This window comes from Littorina saxatilis, linkage group LG5 (genome assembly GCF_037325665.1).
Source record: "Littorina saxatilis isolate snail1 linkage group LG5, US_GU_Lsax_2.0, whole genome shotgun sequence".
In the NCBI taxonomy this organism is placed as follows: Eukaryota; Metazoa; Mollusca; class Gastropoda; order Littorinimorpha; family Littorinidae; genus Littorina; species Littorina saxatilis.
In genome coordinates, this window is record NC_090249.1 from 22,840,047 (window position 1) to 22,860,936 (window position 20,890).

General features: G+C 45.0%; 1 protein-coding gene across 1 annotated transcript in view; it reads right to left on the reverse strand.

The window, feature by feature from the left end:
- LOC138966583 (neuronal calcium sensor 2-like) overlaps positions 1-13,330 on the reverse strand; it is a 36,210-nt gene extending 22,880 nt beyond the window's left edge. The window contains exons 1-2 of the mRNA XM_070338867.1: positions 12,056-13,330; positions 10,086-10,424 (exon numbers count right to left, since the gene is read on the reverse strand). The gene's annotated coding sequence lies outside the window, so the exon portion shown is untranslated. The remainder of the gene's footprint in view (positions 1-10,085; positions 10,425-12,055) is intronic.
- Positions 13,331-20,890: the final 7,560 nt, after the last annotated feature.

The following is a 20,890-nucleotide window of genomic DNA, read 5'->3' on the forward strand; positions in this document are numbered from 1 at the left end:
AAATAGAAGAGAATACTGTTATCTAAACTCCTAACATGACAGTTTCTATTCACGACTTGCAGGACCCCGTGACCCAGCATAATCAGCAGACCCAATCAAAAAAGCAAGCAAGGTATGTTGCTGGAACGTGTAATTAGTGACACAACAAAACGTGTTGTCAATAATCAAACATTCCAACAACCTACCTTTCTTGTTTGTTGATTCCGACTTTCGGAACGTTGTCGTTGGCTGTCTATTTGTTTTTGGATTTCAACAAAACCAATGTGAAGGCCATTCGGTTTGTGGGGGGGGGGGGGGAGGAACCAGAACTTCCGGTTTGAAAACACGTGGATAAAACACGTGGAAACTTTACTACAAAATGGATTGTTTGGAAAGACTTATCAGCACACATGTACACCGTAACCTATCTGCAGTCACTCACTTTGCAAAAGTAAATCCTCAGTGAAACGTCCACGCATACAATCCTCCCATGTATGCTTAATCGCGTGGGTAAAATATTTTACCCTTTCCGAATATTCTTCCCGCAAAGACAGCAACAGAATCCTAATCACTTTCAAGCTTAAAGGTACTGTCGAACTTGTCAAATCCAGGTGCACGGAGCCCCTGGGGCTTTTAGTCATACCTCAGGCAGCTATCCGTTAGAAGAACTACCAAGTTTCATTGACTTTGCATCCAAAGAGTCAAGAACTGCGATTTTTTTACGAATTAATTTCGTACTCGGACCCGGCTGGTCTTGGCCTATTTTTGGATCTAAATTTAGATCAGGTGATCACCACATCATGCACAAAAAGACACTTCACTAGCAAACTATGTCAGACGTCATCATGAGTTTGTGAGGCCGGAATCACTCAGTTGAATCGAATTCCGACCAAACACCACGTAATAACTAGGTTAATTTATGCACTCGCGTGAACAAGAAACTGTCGAGCTTCACAGATGTCGTCGTTGGGTAGTTTTGGGTTTGTTTTACTACCATAGGCGGATTTTTGAACTGTAAATGCACTCAGCTGCAACAAAAACGCAAAACGAAGGCTGTGAGCTGCACTGTGCCTTTAAGAAAAAAACGAGAAGCGATATTACGTTCTTTTGTAAAAAAATATATATAAAAAAAATGACGTAATGATACATTTGACGCGACTGGGCCGACACTTTTCTGAATTCCTGTCAAAAAGAACCGGAAGTTTGAATTCCCCTCCAAAAAGGGAAAGCCAAGACTAATACTGGCGGCCACCATGCGCAAAGTCCCAAACCCTACTACAAATCGTGAATAGAAATTTGACTCTCCCATCGGGAAGATTCAGTCATTCTTTTGAATGATGACCTAAAGATTCGGCTACAGAGACGGATCACTCTGGCGTTTCCCAAACTAATATTCCCCACAGTACTAAAGCCTAGGGCGGAACAATCAAGGGTTCCGCTGTCGAGAAGGTTACCTTGCGTGTGGAATGCAAAAAAGTGCCATCAATTTATGATGTTCAAAATGTAACATCATAATTTTTTAAGCAAAAAAGTGCTTATTTCGCAAAATGACGAGATGAATGACTTGATGCCTTACTTCTCCCTACAAGCGAACTGGACAAGCACAAAGAGGCAGATCTATGCGAATTGACAAGTGTTGTGACAAGGGTCCAGAATAGCCAAGGGAATGGTCAAGCAACGGCCATGTCCTTCCGCTCCGCACAGCAGTAACTAACACTAATTAATTAACAGTAATTGGCCCCAAGTCCACGGGCCAAAAGGTTAGCTGACCATCCGATCTCTCCCCCTGGACTCGTCAACAACGACCAGAGCTACTGGAGGTGGTCAAAGTACTGGTCACTTTGGACGACAGCCCAGTGGCCGGTTGCCCACACCCTCTGTATTATTCACCATCCCCTGGACCCGCACCCCCCGATATAATACACGCACAACGGTTGTTGTCTGTGGGGAAATCAGTGTCAACTATACCGTGTTGCCAAACATGTCAACTATACCGTGTTGCCAAACATTTCGACTATACCGTGTTACCAAACATGTCGACTATACCGTGTTGCCAAACATTTCGACTATACCGTGTTGCCAAACATGTCGACTATACCGTGTTGCCAAACATGTCGACTATACCGTGTTGCCAAACATGTCGACTATACCGTGTTGCCAAACATGTCGACTATACTGTGTTGCCAAACATGTCAACTATACCGTGTTGCCAAACATGTCGACTATACTGTGTTGCCAAACATGTGAACTATACCGTGTTGCCAAACATGTCGACTATACCCTCGTGTGTGGAGAGTAACTCGGGCGATGTTTTGTATTGTACGATTCGCCAGTTTAAGTCCGATCTAGTCTGTGGATGATTACGTCACATGGAAGAACAGTGCCGTACTTTTTAGGGTAACAGAGGCATGGATGTCTTTCTTTGTGAAAACCCTTAACAAATAATCTCTTTGTCAGTCCATTCTGACGGAAGAAGATCATTACCACCCTGAAGCCGCCGACTGTCAGACGAAACTTTGACGAAGAACTTGAGTTTGAAAAGTACTTGTCTATCCTGCCGGTTAATTTAGCAAACGCTGTTTTAAAATTTAGAACACTGAATCATAAATTGCCTATAGATACAAAAAGGTAGGACTCTTGGTGTTCCCAGACAAGACAGAATCTGTCACAAATGTTCATCAGGTGACCTTGGGGACGAGTTCCATTATATTTTTGTATGTCCTTTTTTTACCAATTATAGAAAACAGTTGTTACGGTGCTATTATTATGCCCGCCCCAATTCAGTTAAATTCAAAGAGCTTTTTTCCACTACAAAAAAGAGTTTATTGCTAAAACTCGCAAAGTTCATGACACTTGTCATGGACTGTTTGAGAAGCGAGTAAAATTTAATTCTCTATTAGCTTTATACTCCGTTATCTGTTTTGTGTTGTTTGTAATAGTATTTTTGTCCTGATGTTAACTCACCCTCCACCCCCCCCTCCCCCTTCCCCCCATTTCCCATAGTAAAGAAATGTATGTAATCACTTTGCACTTGTAGTGTTTTATTATTATTATTATTATTATTATTATTATTATTATTATTATTATTATTATTATTATTATTTATTATTATTATTGTTGAATTGTTTCTTGTATTGTTTTTGCTCTCCCTCACCCCTCAACTCCCTTTTCTGTACATAGTCTGATTTCTTTTTGTTTTAGTTCCTTTTATTTGGTGTTGAATGAAATGTGTTTTTACTGTGTTTTTTAATTTTCCATGTACCCTCACGGGGTTTTATTGGAATAATAAAACTTGACTTGACTTGACTTGACTTACCAAAACTGGTTGCTGTTGTGTTTTTTGTTTGTTTTGATGTCAAAAGCTGAAAAGGGTATGCCTTTAAAAAAAAAAGAGAAAGAAATTGCACTATGCTCTACTATTTATTGATGGCCGCCCTCTTTCTTCAATTAGCTGAGGGCGGTGAACATGTGTCGTTGTTTGCCGTTCTCATGAAACATAAGTAATCAATTTATCCACTTGATTATATTCACAACAGGGACCTATCACTCTTCTTTGCATGTTTTTATGCCTACGGATTTTCAAATACACTGCAACACATGTAACCCAAATTCAACATGTGCCCGTACAATACTGCTTCTCATATGAAAACATTGCTTCGGCCATGTTGATTTTGATCAACCAATTTTCTTGTTGCCCTTTCGAATGCAATACGAAACCAGAAAATCAAAATTAGGTACAGCTAAACCTGGATGTTGCAAATTCACGCTAAGTTATCTCATAGAGTGGATGTTGTGGCTATAGCCAAGGCAAGTCGAAACTGCTTAGTGTGTGATAACTGTTTTTCTTGTGTATTTCAATGCTAAATCACATTCCCATCATTCCGTATTCAATAGATATACAATCAATATCATCTTCCATATCATATGAGAGAGAGAGAGAGAGAGAGAGAGAGAGAGAGAGAGAGAGAGAGAGAGAGAGAGAGACAGACAGACAGACAGAGAGAGAGAGACACAGATAGAGAGAGAGAGAGAGGGAGAGAGAGAGAGAGACAGACAGACAGACAGACAGACAGACAGACGCACACACAGACACACACACACACACACACACACACACACACACACGCATACACACACACACACACAGAGAGACAGGTAGACAAGAAAGACAGAGAGACAGAGAGAGAGAGAGAGGGGGGGAGGGGTGGCTAGACAATTAAACGAATAGACGGGGCATCTCAAAACTTATAGTTAATGCTGAATCGCCAGTTGTGAGTTACTATGACACGATGTTTTTCATCCCCCCCCCCCCCCCCTCCAACCCCATGGGAATATTTATTGCCTCCTCTGTCTCTCGACTACAGACATAACAAAAAGACCCGGGTCATTTTAAGAGTCGTTTATTTCTATCTCAAACCTGCCCTGCAAGGTGATGTATCAGTGTCGGTAACTTTGTTAAAAAGGTACAGGCTCCTGACATTTGTCACGTTTGACTCACTGTTATAATTTGGCAACCGCTTCCAATGCTACATATTTAAATTCTGCATGACAAATCTACAACTTTTCCCCTTCTCTATTCCCGACACAAACTGCGAGACACTGAGGCACACACACACACACACACACACACACACACACACACATACACACACACACACACACACACACACACACACACACACACACGCACACACACACTCACACACATACACAACCACACACATACACACACACACACAAACGTACACACACACACATATACACAAACACACACACACACACACATACACACACACACACACACGTACGCAAACACGCTCATTCCCCTCCTTCTCCTCCTCCTCCTCCCTCTTCAAGGACATCGGCACCAACGCATTGAAAATCAATTCTACCACCTATAGACTCCATAATGTTCACATTCGATTAGCCCAGTCATAGAGCCCAGACTAATTCACCACAAACGCAGACGCTTCCTAACTCCTAACAAGATTACAGACAAAATCAAACATCACGCCGCTGCGAAAGGGAGCGAGTCCCACTAATATTTGCCACCCCTTGGTAAGTAAATACATTAATCTTTGGGCTGCCATGCTGTATGATTCACGGTCTGCGAGATAAAGTCTACACTGGTAAGTCTGGCAGCGCCGAAGAGGCGTCTGGAAGAAATAATTGTTGCGGTAGATCATAATGGAATCTGGCGAGTTTACATCTAGGTCCTAGAGTGATCTCTTGACGTTTACACCGGAGACGAGTAATTGGTGTACTGACTGACTTTTCGTTGCCACATTGTCTGTGATGAATTTTCTATTTAGAACGAGGAAGAGGGGGGGGGGGGGGAGGGGGAGGGGAGAGATCTAGGGAAGTGGGGGGGGGGGGGAGAGGGGGGGGGGAATATGTTTGTTTTGAGGGCATTGGTAGATCTATAGATATAGAGGGAGGTGGGGCTGTGGCAGAGAAAGGGAGACAGGGGGAGACAGATAGAGCCAAACAAAAAGACACACGCATAGACGAAGCAGACAACGACCTAATGTATACGAAAAGAGCAAAGAGAGTAACAGAATATCTTTGATAGAGGCGATTACCCAAGGAAAACGTTACAAATGCCAGACAGACAGACAAACCGATCAAGACACAGACAAACAGACGGACGGACGGACAGACACATATGCACACAAGCACGCAATTACTTTGACAGCAAAGCATAACACAAGTTAATTTATAATCGCTTGAAGAGTGCACAGTCCGAGAAAAAGCCAGACAAACGCCTGTTAATGGCTATCACTTGTGGTCAAATGAACACATGCATAATGACCCGGGAGGGATTGCAGTGTTAAACCTGCAACAAGAGAGGGCAGTCTGATTGTGAATTCATTAAATGTCTCTGCTATATAGCCGTGTACGCCGAATGCTGTAATAATGATCCGCGCACCTGTCGCATAAAATATCCAATACCTCCCCTCTTCATTTCATCATCGATACAATTACACAATGATCCTTTTTTATTTTTTTAGTCCGTCCTGTGCAAATTAAGGATGGACGGAAAGTGTGGGTTTGGTGTAGGGGTGGGTAGGGGGTGGGGGCGGAGTAATGATGGAAGCAAATGTGTGTAATGAAGATATATACTGAGAGAGAGAGAGAGAGAGAGAGAGAGAGAGAGAGAGAGAGAGAGAGAGAGAGAGAGAGACAGACAGACAGACAGAGACAGAGAGAGAGACAGACAGACAGACAGACAGATGGAGAGAGAAAGAGGGAGATAGAGAGAGAGAGAGACGAGAGAGAGAGAGAGAGAGAGAGGGGAGGGAGAGATACAGAGAGAGACAGAGACATAGAGAAAGAGAGGGAGAGATACAGAGACAGAGAGACAGAGACAGAGCCACAGACTATGACAGACAGACAGACAGATAGACAGACAGAGAGGGAGAGAGACAAAGACAAACTATAAAAAAGAGAGAGACAGAGAGAGAGAGACATCGACAGAGAGAGCGAGAGAGAGAAGAAGACAGAGACACAACGATAGCGGGTCACCTTGTATAAAGACAGAGACAGAGATGCAGACAGAGGGAGAGAGAATGAGAGAGACAGCTACAAACAAGACGAACAGAAATATACGGTTCCGATGCGTACTTGCACGTGCTACCTGTGTGCTTATTCCAGCGTCGCGGACGACGCTGGTATCTGTGGTTGGGAAGAACGTGCCTGTGGAGAATTAGTCTCCAAGCCAAGCGCGCTGACTCTCCAAGCCAAAACAATTTCAAAGCTGAAAAAAATGTACAATTTACGCGAAACGATTAAACACAGCTTTCGGGTGTTTTTTTTTAAATCTAAGATGTACATAAATATACCACTCCGACCATAAGGAAAAGAAAAAAAGACACACAAAAAAAAAGACCGAGAGGAGCCGAGTCAATCCGAGACCAACCGAGAGGACGTGTTTCGCGCCGTTTCGACGTCGTTTGTTCAGATGCGGCCGGTTGGATCAGTTGCGGTCATACAGGGGCGCCTTGCACAAGAAAAGATCTTCAACAATCCCGATCATCATCATGGTACAATAATGTTTTGTGCGCCCCCATGTATGTGTTCTGTGCTAATAATGCACGGTTGTGAAATGTCCGTACACATTTTGTGGCACTATGTAATTGTTAGTGCATCCTCCGGCGGATGCTTCGTGCTAAAAATGCACTTCCATTAAAATATTGTACGCTCATGTCAGTAATATATTTTCAATTGTTTCTCTGTCAATTTCAAGTGTTTGTTTCCAATTACTTCAGTATCTCCCTGTTGCAATTCCAGGTGATTCATTATGCATGTGCCAATTTGAGGTGTTTAATTCTGATTCCTGTATTTACAGTGTAAAATTAAAACTATTGTTTTCAAACATTCCTATGACACCTGGTAATGGTTCTGTGGTTTTGTTTTTAATTTGTATTTTGTTTTTCTGCAATAAATATTTGAAATGGATCTGAGGCCGACTTACTACTTTTAGCACTCTTTTTCACCACATTCCCACGTACAGATATTGCAATATCAACTCTTCCTTTCTGCCTGTTTCAAACAAGCTCTATTTTTTAATTAAAAAGTTTTTACTAAATGTCTTAACATAGAGGGGGGAATCGAGACGAGGGTCTTGGTGTATGTGCGTGTGTGTGTGTGTGTGTGTGTGTGTGTGTGTGTGTGTGTGTGTGTGTGTGTGTGTGTGTGTGTGTGTGTAGAACGATTCAGACTAAACTACTGGACCGATCTTTATGAAATTTGACATGAGACTTCCTGGGAATGATATTCCAGGACGGTTTTTTTTATTTTTTTATTTTTTATAAACGTCTTTTATGACGTCATATCCGGCTTTTTTGTACAAGTTGAGGCTGCACTGTCACACCCTCATTTTTCAATCAAATTGATTGAAATTTTGGCAAAGCAATCTTCGACGAAGGCCGGACTTCCGTATTGCATTTCAGTTTGGTGGCTTAAAAATTAATTAATGACTTTGGTCATTAAAAATCTGAAAATTGTAAAAAAATAAATAAATTATAAAACGATCCAAATTTACGTTCATCTTATTCTTCATCCTTTTCTGATTCCAAAAACATATAAATATGTTATATTTGGATTAAAAACAAGCTCTGAAAATTAAAAATATAAAAATTATGATCAAAATTAAATTTCCGAAATCGTTTTAAAACCTATTTCATCTTATTCCTTGTCGGTTCCTGATTCCAAAAACATATAGATATGATATGTTTGGATTAAAAACACGCTCAGAAAGTTAAAACGAAGAGAGGTACAGTAAAGCGTGCTATGAAGCACAGCGCAACCGTTACCGCGCCAAACAGGCTCGTCACTTTCACTGCCTTTTGCACTAGTGGCGGACTACGTTCAGTTTCATTCTGTGAGTTTGTTTGTTTGTTTATTTATTGCTTAACGTCCAGCCGACTACGCAGAGCCATATCAGGACGAGGAAGGGGGGGATGAAGGGGGCCACTTGTCAAGCGATTCCTGTTTACAAATGCACTAACCCATTACTTGTGTCCCAGCAGGCTTTAGTAAAACTAAATTAATACCTACTGGAAGATTACCAGTTTCCAGTATGTTAAAATAGGCTTAACCTATCTACTGCTGGACTTACATCAGAACACTAACAGATTAAACTATACATGAATCGCGAGACAAGCGGCAAGAGAAGAGATTTTTGGAAAAAATACAGGTGAATGAGCAAGAAGGCAGAAAAAAGAAAAGAATTCATGAAGAAAAAGAGAGCATGACAGGAAAGAGGAACCAAAAATCTACCTAACAGCAAACTAGAAAGCTCCTGCGGTTCCAAAAACAGGAGGGGCCTTTAATTTCATAACCGCAGTGCCCCACTGCGGGATTCTGTGAGTTCCACAGCTTGACTAAATGTAGTAATTTCGCCTTACGCGACTTGTTTTTTCTTGTGGCTGTTTGATAAATTCATAGCAAGCATTGACTGAAATAAACAATTTATATATCCAGCACAACATGCAATTCATTGACTTTTGACCCTAACCTTTTAACACTTCCCAAAATAAATCTTTGGTGGACATTGCATCGACGCTGTTCATTTTGAATGAACATTTTTCTTGTTATTGTCTACCTTGGTATGCAAGAGATTTCCAGGAGCAACTGGGTGTTCAACACGTTATGGCACCATTAGAGCCTAACAAGTGTCTGCCGTTGAAAGCCTCAGGTAGTAAAACCCGCTCAAAACATCGAACCACACCTTTATTCTTGGACCATGACGAGATGCAACAGGTGAGAAGCAGGGTTCGGCTGATACCGGAATCTCAGGTGCTCAGGTGAGAACGCGAAAGAAGCTTGGTAGTATATACATACCGCCAATTCGAACGAATTCGCTGTGCTATCGAGGAAAGCTGGAGTCTATTCCAAAAAGAGCCATGCGACCGCTCATTCACCTTTTGTACTCTTAATGGCCGTTTTGGTTACTGGTTACTGATAAACGCACGTGTAGACATGATAAAAATCACAATAAAGAGTTCAACACCAAGCCAGTGTGTGTGTGTGTGTGTGTGTGTGTGTGTGTGTGTGTGTGAGTGCAGTGTGTGTGTGTGCCGTGTGTGTATGTGTGTGTGTGTGTGAATGTGTGTGTGTGTGTGTGAGTGTGTGTGTGCATGTGTGTGTGTGTGCGCGCGCATGAGTGTATGTGTGTGTGTGTGTGTGTGTGTGTGTGTGTGTGTGTGTGTCTTTCTGCCTCATGGTTGTCTTTTTGCATTCCTGTCTGTTTGTTTTTGTGGGATTTCAAGGAAACAATTTTTCAAAGGGGATGCAAAATAGGCTCGGCGCAAAAACCACTGACACACAGGAATAGAAAGGAGAGCATAGAAGCAGCATAAAACGATGGATGGAGGGAGAGGATAAGGGTCAATGATTAAGAACCTCATCTCTCACTACTGCTCCGGGGAAAAAATACAAACAACAGATATGGAATCACAGAAACCCCCCCCCCCCCCCCCCCCCCCCCCCCCCCCCCCGCCTCCGCGAAACCACCACCCATGTGCACAATCATCCCCTACTGCCATTCCCCGCCTTTTTTTGTGGTAAAATAACAAAAAAACAATATTAATTATCGCACTTACCAGACAATTCTGTAACCTGATTCCAGGCAATGCCTGGAGGCGATGAACAATCGAATAGCGCTGACTGCCACAGCCTTTTGTTTTGCAGAAACTTTTTAACGCACACGCCCACAACAAATACACATGTGACGTATAGCTCTTGGTTCGCCGAGACTTCGAAAAGAGTGTGTAGGTGTCCAAGCTAAAATGTCGCCTGCTTGTGTTTCGATGGTAAAAACACTGGAGAAATATCCACTTTTTAGCTGGATAGCTGTTGTGTTGACTTCTTATCAAATACCGTACTAGATGTTTCCTTTGGTGAAGTAAGATGCAGGGATACACAGTGCGTAAAAAACCCACCTGTGAAATGACACTTATTTACGACATGCGTAGTAAACTATTATATACTAGAGGAATACCCGGCTTCGCCGGGGTGAATCGCGAGACAGAGACAGACAGCGTGGCGGTTCATCACAATCACCTCTGCAGGCGAAGTCCTGTCAAACGGGATTGAGAATTTTAGAGCTTATTTCTTAGCCCTATATTATCTGTTGTGGCTTCTCAAATGCCAGAACATACAGACAGACAAAAGCCGCTAGACCCCATCACAAACAGAACTCTACAATCCACAGGTTTTTGCCCACACACACACACACAAACACACACACAGAGAAGCCGTATATATATATATGTATATCTATATCTATAAATATATAGAGATAGGTGAGAGTGTATTTTTCGCGTGGCTATAAATTGATTCGACCTTTTCACTTTGACAGTAAGAACAACTTACGGGTGCAAGGGAAGCGTTCTGGACAGCGCAGTGACATTCTAAAAATAGTTACTCAGAAACGGGACTTTGGGGTGAACGGCGCAAGACAGAGACAGACAGCATGGCGGTTCACCACAATCACCTTTGAAGGCGAAGGCGAAGTCCTGTCAAACGGGATTGAGAATTTTAGAGCTTATTTCTTAGCCCTATATTATCTGCTGTGGCTTCTCACATGCCAGAACATACAGACAGACAAAAGCCGCTAGACCACATCACAAACAGAACTCTACAATACACCGGTTTTTGCCCACACACACACACAAACACACACACACACACAGAGAAGCCGTATATATATATGCATATCTGTATCTATAAATATATAGAGATAGGTGAGAGTGTATTTTTCGCGTGGCTATAAATTGATTCGACCTTTTCACTTTGACAGTAAGAACAACTTACGGGTGCAAGGGAAGCGTTGTGGACAGCGCAGTGGACAGCGCAGTGACATTCTAAAAATAGTAATAGTAACTTACAAACGGGAAAGCCACACGAAGGAAGGGAGATAAACGCCAAACACTGGAGAAGATAAGGAAGAGTTACTTATAATGGTGAAATGAACACAAAAACCAAAATCAGTTCAGCGCTGCGCGCTGAGAGCACGTGTTGAAATATCTCATCGATGATATTGTGTCCGGGGTGTAGCTGAATACGGTGTCCAAATTTGAAAAAGATCCACCGAGAACTTTGGCGTTGTGATGTGGTGTAGCGGCTATGGTGTGTCGGTATGGGGGCCCGGGTAGCTGAGGTGGAACCAAAATAGCTGAGGTGGAACCAAAATCGGTTCAGCGCTGCTCGCTGAGAGCACGTGTTGAAATATCTCATCGATGAGGTTGTGTCCGGGGTCTCTCTGAATAAGCCCACCAAATTTGAAGCAGATCCATCGAGAACTTTGGCCGTGCATGGCGAATACACAAATACACAAATACACAGATACACAGACACACAGACACACAGACACAAGTCGTATATATATATAGATATATGCACATCGGAATTACGACAGGAATTACGCTCTTCAGACACTCTGTTGCTGATTCATCCACTGCCTGGGTCGAAGGTCGGAGAAGAATACTACTACACACAACAATAGGAATGTTGTCCTAAATTAAGTGTGCTACTGCACTTTTTGTTGTTCGTCTCGTGCTTTTTTGTTTACCTCGTTTTCTGTGTCAAACGGAAGCTGCTACTTGTTCTTCCGGCAAATCTAGTAATTATACGTGTGTTACCCGCTTTGGAGCGTTGTCTGAAAAGGAGAGGTGTTCTATTTTTCCCTCACAAAAAGAGTCTTTCAGTTGTCACAACACTTGAATTTCACTCAACCGTCCTGCAGGAGTCATTCAGTAAACTTTTTGGAGTCAGTCTTGCGCGGTCGGTGACAGTGGGCGAAGCTTCCTACGGCTGATTGAGGGAACACACAAGTCTGTTGTTTTAAGCTTCTCTTTCAAAGGCAAACTCTTTTCAAAAGGTTTAAAGAAGTCTTGCATCACGTTCTTGTTCGTTCAGTGTCAGTTGTAAAAGCTAACTCTCTCAGTCTAAGCTCTGGCTGTGCAAACTACACCAAGTCAGCAATACTGGTATAATATGTACGTGACGGCATAGTTATGGCCGAGTGCTGTGATGATACAGAATGCAATTCCACTCGGAATCCAAATGCAACGTTACCGACGCTGACGAGGCACAACACGGCCTGTGAATAAGGCAGTATAGGCAAAGATGCTGGATAGGCCACACCTGAGAGTCTTTTATGGAAGCTAGTTGACACAGACTTTCGATAGAATTACAGTGTCTGTGGCAAAAGAAGAACCCAGCCACACTGAAAATTCCAATACAATACCAATATCATGCACTACCGTTCATGAAACCTCAAATATTTCAGATATAAGTATGGCCACTGACTTCTAACAAACTTGCACAGCACAGTTAACAGTGGGGAGAAAACACCCAAAACTGACTGCTTTTTGGTATTGAATCGCAGACTTCTAATACATTAATACACCTGGCTATCATCGGTTCACAACACAAGCGCCTGTGGTTCACAAAACACCAAATACTGACTCAGGCAGTCAGGGGCAATGGTATATACGTAGATCCACGTACTCCTGTATTACCAGTCTGATACTGAAGTTCACAAAACTTCTGCTTACTTTACCAATCAGTACTGACACCAAAACGCTACAGTTAAAGAGCATTTGCTGCAGACTTGCTTATGATACACTAATACACTCCACTACTGACACAAAACCTCTGCCAAGGCGAGAGCACGATAACTTGACGTGCGGTACGACTTCAGTTCAGAAGGTGAGGCAGACAGTCAAACTCTCCTTCTGTAGTACACACAAGGCGCCGCAACATAATTATATGTGCACTGTATGATGCATAAAACTCACACGCGCACACGCACACACCGGGCAATGCAAGACTGAGGCTGACTGCGAGAGAAACGGAAACACAGTTTTACCTGTGTCCGGAACACCCCCGTCAATCTTACAGTGTGTCACTCGCTGTGCTGAAGTGTCTGTCACTGCCGCTAGCCCTCGCCATACAATTCATCTGCCCCCCCCCCCCCCACCCCCACCCTCTCCCTCTCTCTCTCTCTCTCTCAGCCAACCTTTATCCTTTTGTAATAAAGTTCTGAGTTCTCTCTCTCTCTCTCTCTCTCTCTCTCTCTCTCTCTCTCTCTCTCTCTCTCTCCGTCTCTTGAGTATCCAAGGCATCTAAGTCTCTCTCTTTCTCTCTCTCTGCCTCTCGCTCAGTCCCTCTCCCTCTCTTTCGCTCTCTCTCCCTCTCTCATTCTCTCCTCCCCCTCTCACTCTCACTCTCTCTCTCTCTTTCTCTCTATGTCTCTCTGTCTCTGTCTCTATCTGTGTCTCTCCCTCTGTCTCTCTCTGTCTCTCTGTCTCTCTCTCTCTCTCTCTCTCTCTCTCTCTCTCCTCTCTCTCTCTCTCTCTCTCTCTCTCAGTTTCTCTCTCTCATTCTCTGTCTCTCACAACACACAAGCAGAGGGCTCTGACATCAACTTTTCTCACAGCCTCAGTCAGTCGCCGCATATGCATCACCCTGCAGCCCGGCTTCACGATTTCATCTTTCGCCTGTGTACATATTTTCCCCTCGACATATACTCAAGACTGAAGTGTTGTTTCCTGGTAAAATTAAGAAGTGAAATTATTTATGGACGAAAAGCATGTCAGTTTCTTGCATGTGAAGAAAATTGGTGGTAAAATTTAATAGATTTCACCCTTAAAATCGAATTCTTCGAAAACGTGTATTGAGTGGTTACGTCCCTTGAGTAAGAAGGAAAACATTATTTTTAGGATGAGTCGAATTTCTAAGTTAAATAAAACAAATTGGTTGGACAAATTTGGCCCCATGAATGTAAGGTACACAAGGTCGCTCATCAGTACTATCGAAGGGTGTTTTTTTGTTCAGTGTGGAGTTTATACTAGATCAACGAGGCCGAGAAGCGAAATATCAACACGGCGAAAGATGAAAACGTCACACCGGCTTCACGCTTCTACAGTTCTTACAAAAACAAATCAGTGTACGTGGGAAAGAGTTTGTGAACAGTCTGTACAGTCACGGTACCCTCTTTTCAGGCACCCCCCCCCTCACCCTCCCCCACCCGGCCCACCCTGTGTCACGTGTCACGAGACTCAAACTGATAGGGGTTCTACTGTACACAGGCTCTGAAGCAAGAGGCCAATGTTGACGAAATACCCAAAAAGGCTCAACAGCTAACTAACTGAACGGAACACACACCTGCAACGGTCAGAGTTCACTGACATAGCAAAACAAACCAACAGGTGAGATTTCGCCGGGGTTGAAAACACACGCGCTCTCACCCGTTAACAGGTAGGCGTGCCAAAGTCAAGCAAAGTGCAATTCAGTACAACACCCCCGTCGCTTCCCTCTCTCCTCACACCCCCCCCCTCCCCCTCCGCATTTTAAGACGTCCCCCCTTTTATGAACCTGTTGGTTTGTTTTTTGTTTTTTAGTTGTTGGTTTTTTATATACATTTTCTGTTTATGACCTCTGTCGAAATGTACCTCCATACATTTTTAAGACTCCCTCCTTTTTGAGATTGGTTCTTAAGGTCTTAAACGGAGGGTTCCACTGTACGGTGTTAAATTGATTTAATATTGTATATCTATATATATATGGCCGTTATGAAGCACTATTGGTAACGACTTGGCAGCTTGAGCCCAACGATATTAATTAGAGCCAAACCACACTCTTTCTTCAGTGGTCGCGAACCTGTCCGTTTTCGTCTCACGAAACTGAATGTCAATCCCTGTCATCAGAAGACTGAAGCCGGTTTCGCTAGATCTTAGGGGCGAGGCGGAAGGTGGTAGAGGGACACAAACAAGAAGGAAGGAACGGGCGGGGTGAGAGGGGGGGGGGGAGGGGAAGAGGGGGGGGAGGTGAACAAGAATGACGATAACATAAAAGAGAGATGTGACCTGCCTAAAAACCCCTTTTAACCCCCTCACCCTTCCCCCTCCCCACTCCTCCGAAGTCTCCCATTTCCCTTTCACCCATTGGAGGTACAAGTGGGGTGTGGAATGGAGGGGTGGGGGGTTATTGGATGAAATTCCATCCCAGTGTCGTGTACTGCTGCAAGTGACAGAAGAAACCCATAGTGCTAGCGTGACAACGGAATGCTCGTTACAACATTACAGGTGGTAACACACACTCACAGGCACACGCGCACAATACGTTCAGTCGTGGTTGTCACTGCTCTCAAGCCTGTTCGGTCTCGTGCAAACCGCAAAAAGAATATGAAATAAACATGTCCCAGGAGCACTGCTATAATTATATCCACAAAAGCTACAATGGAATCTTAATCAGTAGTCATTTTCCAGACAGGAACGCCCCTTTTATAATAATGATAATAATAATAATAATAATAAGGGTATTTATAGGGCGCAAATCCTAAAATAGTTCTAAGCGCCTTACAATCTTAAACATAATAATCTAAATAACAGCAACAATACACAACATAAGCGCCTTCTGGATCTGGATCTGGATTTGTTACGTTGCAGGGACCACTGTTGGTCATCTTCGCAACGGATGCGGGAGAGCGCATGATAATAATTTAGAGTACAATAAAAGTCCTGACTTTGGTGGGACGAGTCATACAGGCTGTTGCTTCAATGTCTTTCCCACTCTTTGCAACTTGTTAAAATGATAAAAACTACTGGGCTCTGTAGGCGATCAGTGTTGGGGCAGCCCTGATGACGGCAGTCTCAGCGCTGAGGATGCTGCGCTGGCTGGCTGGGCTGGTCGTGCTGGAAGGTCTGCGTCACTCAGCTGATTCCACTCTGCGACTGTCCGTACGAAGAAGGAGTTTTTGTACTGGTCTGTCTTGCAGGTGGGGATGCGGAAGCCTCGTGTGTTGTTGACGGCCTGCCGCTCGATAATGTTGCTGCTTTCATTCCCCTGGAACCTTGTGGGGATGACTCTTCGTCGTCCGCTAACGGCCGGGGTGAGGAACTTGTCTGGAGGGAGTGCGGGGATCAGGCCCTCAGAGATCCTGTTGAGGAGGTTGAGGCGTGACTGCCTGCGGCGCTCTTCCAGTGGGGGGAGGTTCAGGTTTTTCAGCATGTCGCTGACGCAGCCCGGGCTTCTCGACTTGTAGTCTTGCGTGACAAAGCGGGCTGCTTGGCGCTGAACTCTCTCCAGCCTCTCGATGTCCCGCCGGAGGTAAGGGTCCCACACGGTAGCTCCATACTCCAGCGTGGATCGGACGAGTGTTATGTACGCCAGGCGCCTGCACTCCTGTGGGCAGTTCCGGAGATTCCGGCGTAGGAAGCCCACAGTTGATCCAGCTTTGCGGCAGATGTTGGAGATGTGGGAAGACCAATTCAGGTCGGCGGAGAGTAGTACCCCAAGGTAGGGGTTGTGTTGGACCTGCTGGAGGATGACGTTATCCAGGCTGTATAGGTAGGACGATTTGCTTCTGGTGGAGAGGATGTAGCACTTTTGCGCGTTAAAACGCATGCCCCACTTCTTGGCCCAGATCTCCAGCTGTTTGAGGTCTGCCTGCAGGGTGAGGTGGTCTTGGAAGGTGTGGATCTCCCGGTACAGCAAGCAGTCATCTGCGAAGAGTCGTACTGTTGACTTCGTAGATTCAGGCAGGTCATTGATGTGGCATAGGAACATCAGGGGTCCTAAAACAGTGCCCTGGGGGACGCCTGATAGGACTGCCGCTTCTTCGGACGCTTCACCCTCCACTACCACTCTCATCGTCCGCTTCGTTAGGAAGTTCGTCAGCCACACGTGGATAGGCCCTCGTACTCCGTAGTGGTCCATCTTCTGTAGGAGTCTACCATGGGGGACCGTGTCGAAGGCCTTGCTGAAATCCAGTATGGCAACGTCGACCTGTGATCCGGTGTCGTAGGACTCGAGGAGATCTTTTGCTGTGGTGAGAAGCTGGGTCTCGCAAGAGTGCCCGGATCTGAAGCCGTGATTCCTGTCACTTAAGATGTTATATATCTCCAGGTGGTTTCGAAGGTGGCGGCAGATGACGTGTTCCAGCAGTTTACTGGCCACTGATGTGAGTGATACTGGCCTGTAGTTCTCTGCTCGGTTTCTGTCGCCCTTCTTGAAGACCGCCGAGATGTTTGCAGTGAGCCAGTCGTTCGGGAGTTGTCCTGTCTCTATGGAATGGTTGAAGATGGTAGTTAGTGCGGGGGCTATGGTTTCAGCGCAGGTTTTGAGGATCTTGTTGGGGATGTTGTCTGGTCCGAATGCTTTGGAAGGGTTGAGGTTTTTGAGTAGTTTGGCGACGCCTTTGATGTCTATGGTGAGGTTGTTGATGGTGGGGTAGGGGGGTCTTTCATTTCAGGAGGGGGGGAGCCGTCATCACGGGTGAAAACGGAAGTGAACTGGGTTAGGAGGATCTGTGCTTTGGAGAGACTGTCGCTGTTGAGGGAGGGGCCTTTCTTCAGTGGTGCTACTCCAATGTTGTCCTGGCGTCTGGATTTCACGTAGCGCCAAAAGGGTTTGGAGTTGTTCTCCTTGAGGCCCTCTTCTATCGTCGAGTTGACGAAGTCCCATTCTGAGCGCCGCATTTCTCTTCTGCACTCCTTCTGGAAGAACCTGTAGTTTTTCCAGTTGCCGGTCTTCTTGGCTTGTTTGTAGAGACGCTTTTTTCTTCTGAGCAGCTTCCTGACGCGCCAGTCGACCCATGGTAGGCTTGAGTTCGCTCGCCGGAGTTTCGATGGTACGTTCTTCTCTACGGCTGACATTAGAGATGTCTTGAACTCCATCCACATGGAGTCGACGTCTGCGTTGTCGTTGCTCATGCTGGTGAGTCTGTTGGACAGAGAGCTGATGTCTGCGTTTAAATTCTCCCACTTGGCTTTGGAGTACAAGTAGAGGCGCCTTGGTTTCTCTCTGATCCGCTGGGGTTGAGTGTCAAAGTCAGAGATGACAGTGGGATGGTCGGAGATGCCGGGGACTGAAGTGGAACTTTTAGCGAGTGACGGGTTGGTGGTAAAGACGAGGTCCAGGATATTCTCCTCCCTAGTCGGTTGGCTGTGAATCTGGGTAAGTTGGGCTGCAGTGGAGATATCGACGAGTTCAAGCTGCACTTGTCGATCTGGTGAGTTGGGGGCGACGTGCGCTGTGTCCCAGTTGATATCCGGACAGTTGAAATCTCCAGCCAAGAGGACCTGTTGACGTTTCTGGCCGCCAGTGATCTTCTGCAGTGCTTTGTCGAGTTCGGCGAGGTCTTTCGGGGAGCGATGGGGCATGTAAAAGCATCCAACCAGCAGGTCGTTGTTCTGCTTCAGGTGGATCTTGACCCAGGTCATTTCACAGTCTGCTTGTAGCTCTGGTGCTGCTGACGACACTAGGCTCTTGTGTACCAAGATAAACACGCCGCCTGCTAGAGTACCTCTGTCTCTCCTGTAGACCATGTAGTCTGGGGGAAATGCTTCACTGGACTTGGTATCTGGGCCTAGCCAGGACTCCGTCCCGCATACTACATCTGGCCTGGTAAAGTCTATCAAGGCCAAGAACTCAGCTCTGTTTCGAATAACACTGCGGCAGTTTACATTCATGAGTCGGAGGTTCTGCTTGGCTGGTGGTGGGAAGAGAGGAGTGCTGTCATTTGACAGGCCTTGGATGGTTGGGGGTTTTGAAGTGAGCGTGGTGGGAGCGGTTTGGGGTGATGGAATGGGGGTGGTGGGGGGATGGTGGTGGGATCTGTTGGGGGTCGCACCAGATGTTGAGGCGCTTGGGCTCTTTGGACTGCTCGCTTTCAGTGGGCTGAAATGGTGGGAGTGAAAGGAGTCAATGGACAATTTGGACAGGGGCTCATAAACATTACTGACGTCCAGGCAGTAGCTGTGGAAAGTGAAAGTGTCACAGTTCATGCTATCGCATTTAAAACACGCCCACGAGGCGGTGGAGTGCTGGAGGTGCTGGAAGTCGGCTGTGCACATTTCCAGGCATGAGCGGTGGAACCGCACCGAGCAGTTGTCGCAGGCGACGCAGTCTGTGCAAGACACATCCTTGTCGCACATACCACATGGGTACGTACTTGCTTGACGGTGTGGGCCTGGGTTGCAGTGCACATCCCCAGCGAGAAGAATTGACAAAAAGATGAGGGCACAGACCTGTCGTTGTTGATTGCAAGGTTTCAAGGTTTTCCTGATGTTACCTCTCGATACCAGTGGGCCTGGAGATCTATCGACGTAGCTTGCCGATAGGGGACAGTAATTTGTAGTTGCAGAAGATGATGAGAAGACAGAGGCCGATAGTAAACACTGCCATAGTTCATTTTCCACACGGTCACACACCAAATGTTCTGTCGTCACTCGTTGTGAACTCGAAGATGGCGGGAGTTCAGTGCTGTTACTTCTGTGACTTCACAAGATGCATATGTGTCCAAAAAGTTCAATTTCTTTATCTAGATAGGTTTGGTGTATACTAGTGCACCTTATGCACAATTTTAGTAACTTTAGATGCTGTTTATCGGCATAAAACTCTATAAAACTACCTAAACTTCGAGAGGACCTAAAAATCAAAACATCCTCTCGCGCATGCGCTCTCCCTTCGCCTTAAATCAATCTTAAATATAATAATCTTAATAACAGCAAGTAACACCCCCACCCCCTCCCACCCGGGTGTAACCCCCCCCTCCTGTTTTCACACATTTCTGTTCTTATAACCTCTGTAAATGTACCTTCATATTATGACTCCCCTCTTTTAAGATCTGACGTTTTCAGATTTGAGAAAGTCTTACAAGGATGTTACGTCCTGCTTTACCTCACGACAGGTAGGAATCCTGACTCTCACAACAACAAAACAGTCACCATGTCCCGCTAACCAGTCATATCAAGTGAGTACATTTCAATGATAAGAAATAAAAGAAGAAGTGTTCATGGTCAGACTTACTTCCGAGTATTGTCAGTTTTACGGGGAGTCGTATGGCAAGTGACAACACTGCTATTGGCGTTAACCGGTAATTACCGGTATTTTACCGGTTGAAATGAGAAAATACCGGAAAATAAGTGGCTGCCGGCATAACCTACCGGTTGATTTTTAGAACTACCGGTTTTTTTTGCTGGTAAGACAACAAAACCAGTACTTTGAGTTGGACTCTTACTGGTTCCAATGACCAGCCTACCTTCTTTTTTTCTGGATAGTTTTCATCATAAAAGTTTGTGTATCAGTTTGAACAAATGTTAGTGACATCACTGACTGCATCGATCCAGGCGAGCCCGGTACCGGACACTCGGAAATTCATTGACCAGCAAGAGGTTGAAACGGGCGTCGACAGAGCCAATGAAGGATAATATGAAGTTGTAAGATCATCTACCTGTGTGTTTGCACACTTAAGTTTTAGTTTGTTTGTGTTTTGCGTCAGTTGTGCGATGTGACACACATCCGCCCAAGTCGACGTGAAACAAACGTGACAGTAAATTATAGGGCTGTGAGGTCACAGTGACCCAGTGAAGTTGTATAAGAAAGAGGCGACGCTGCG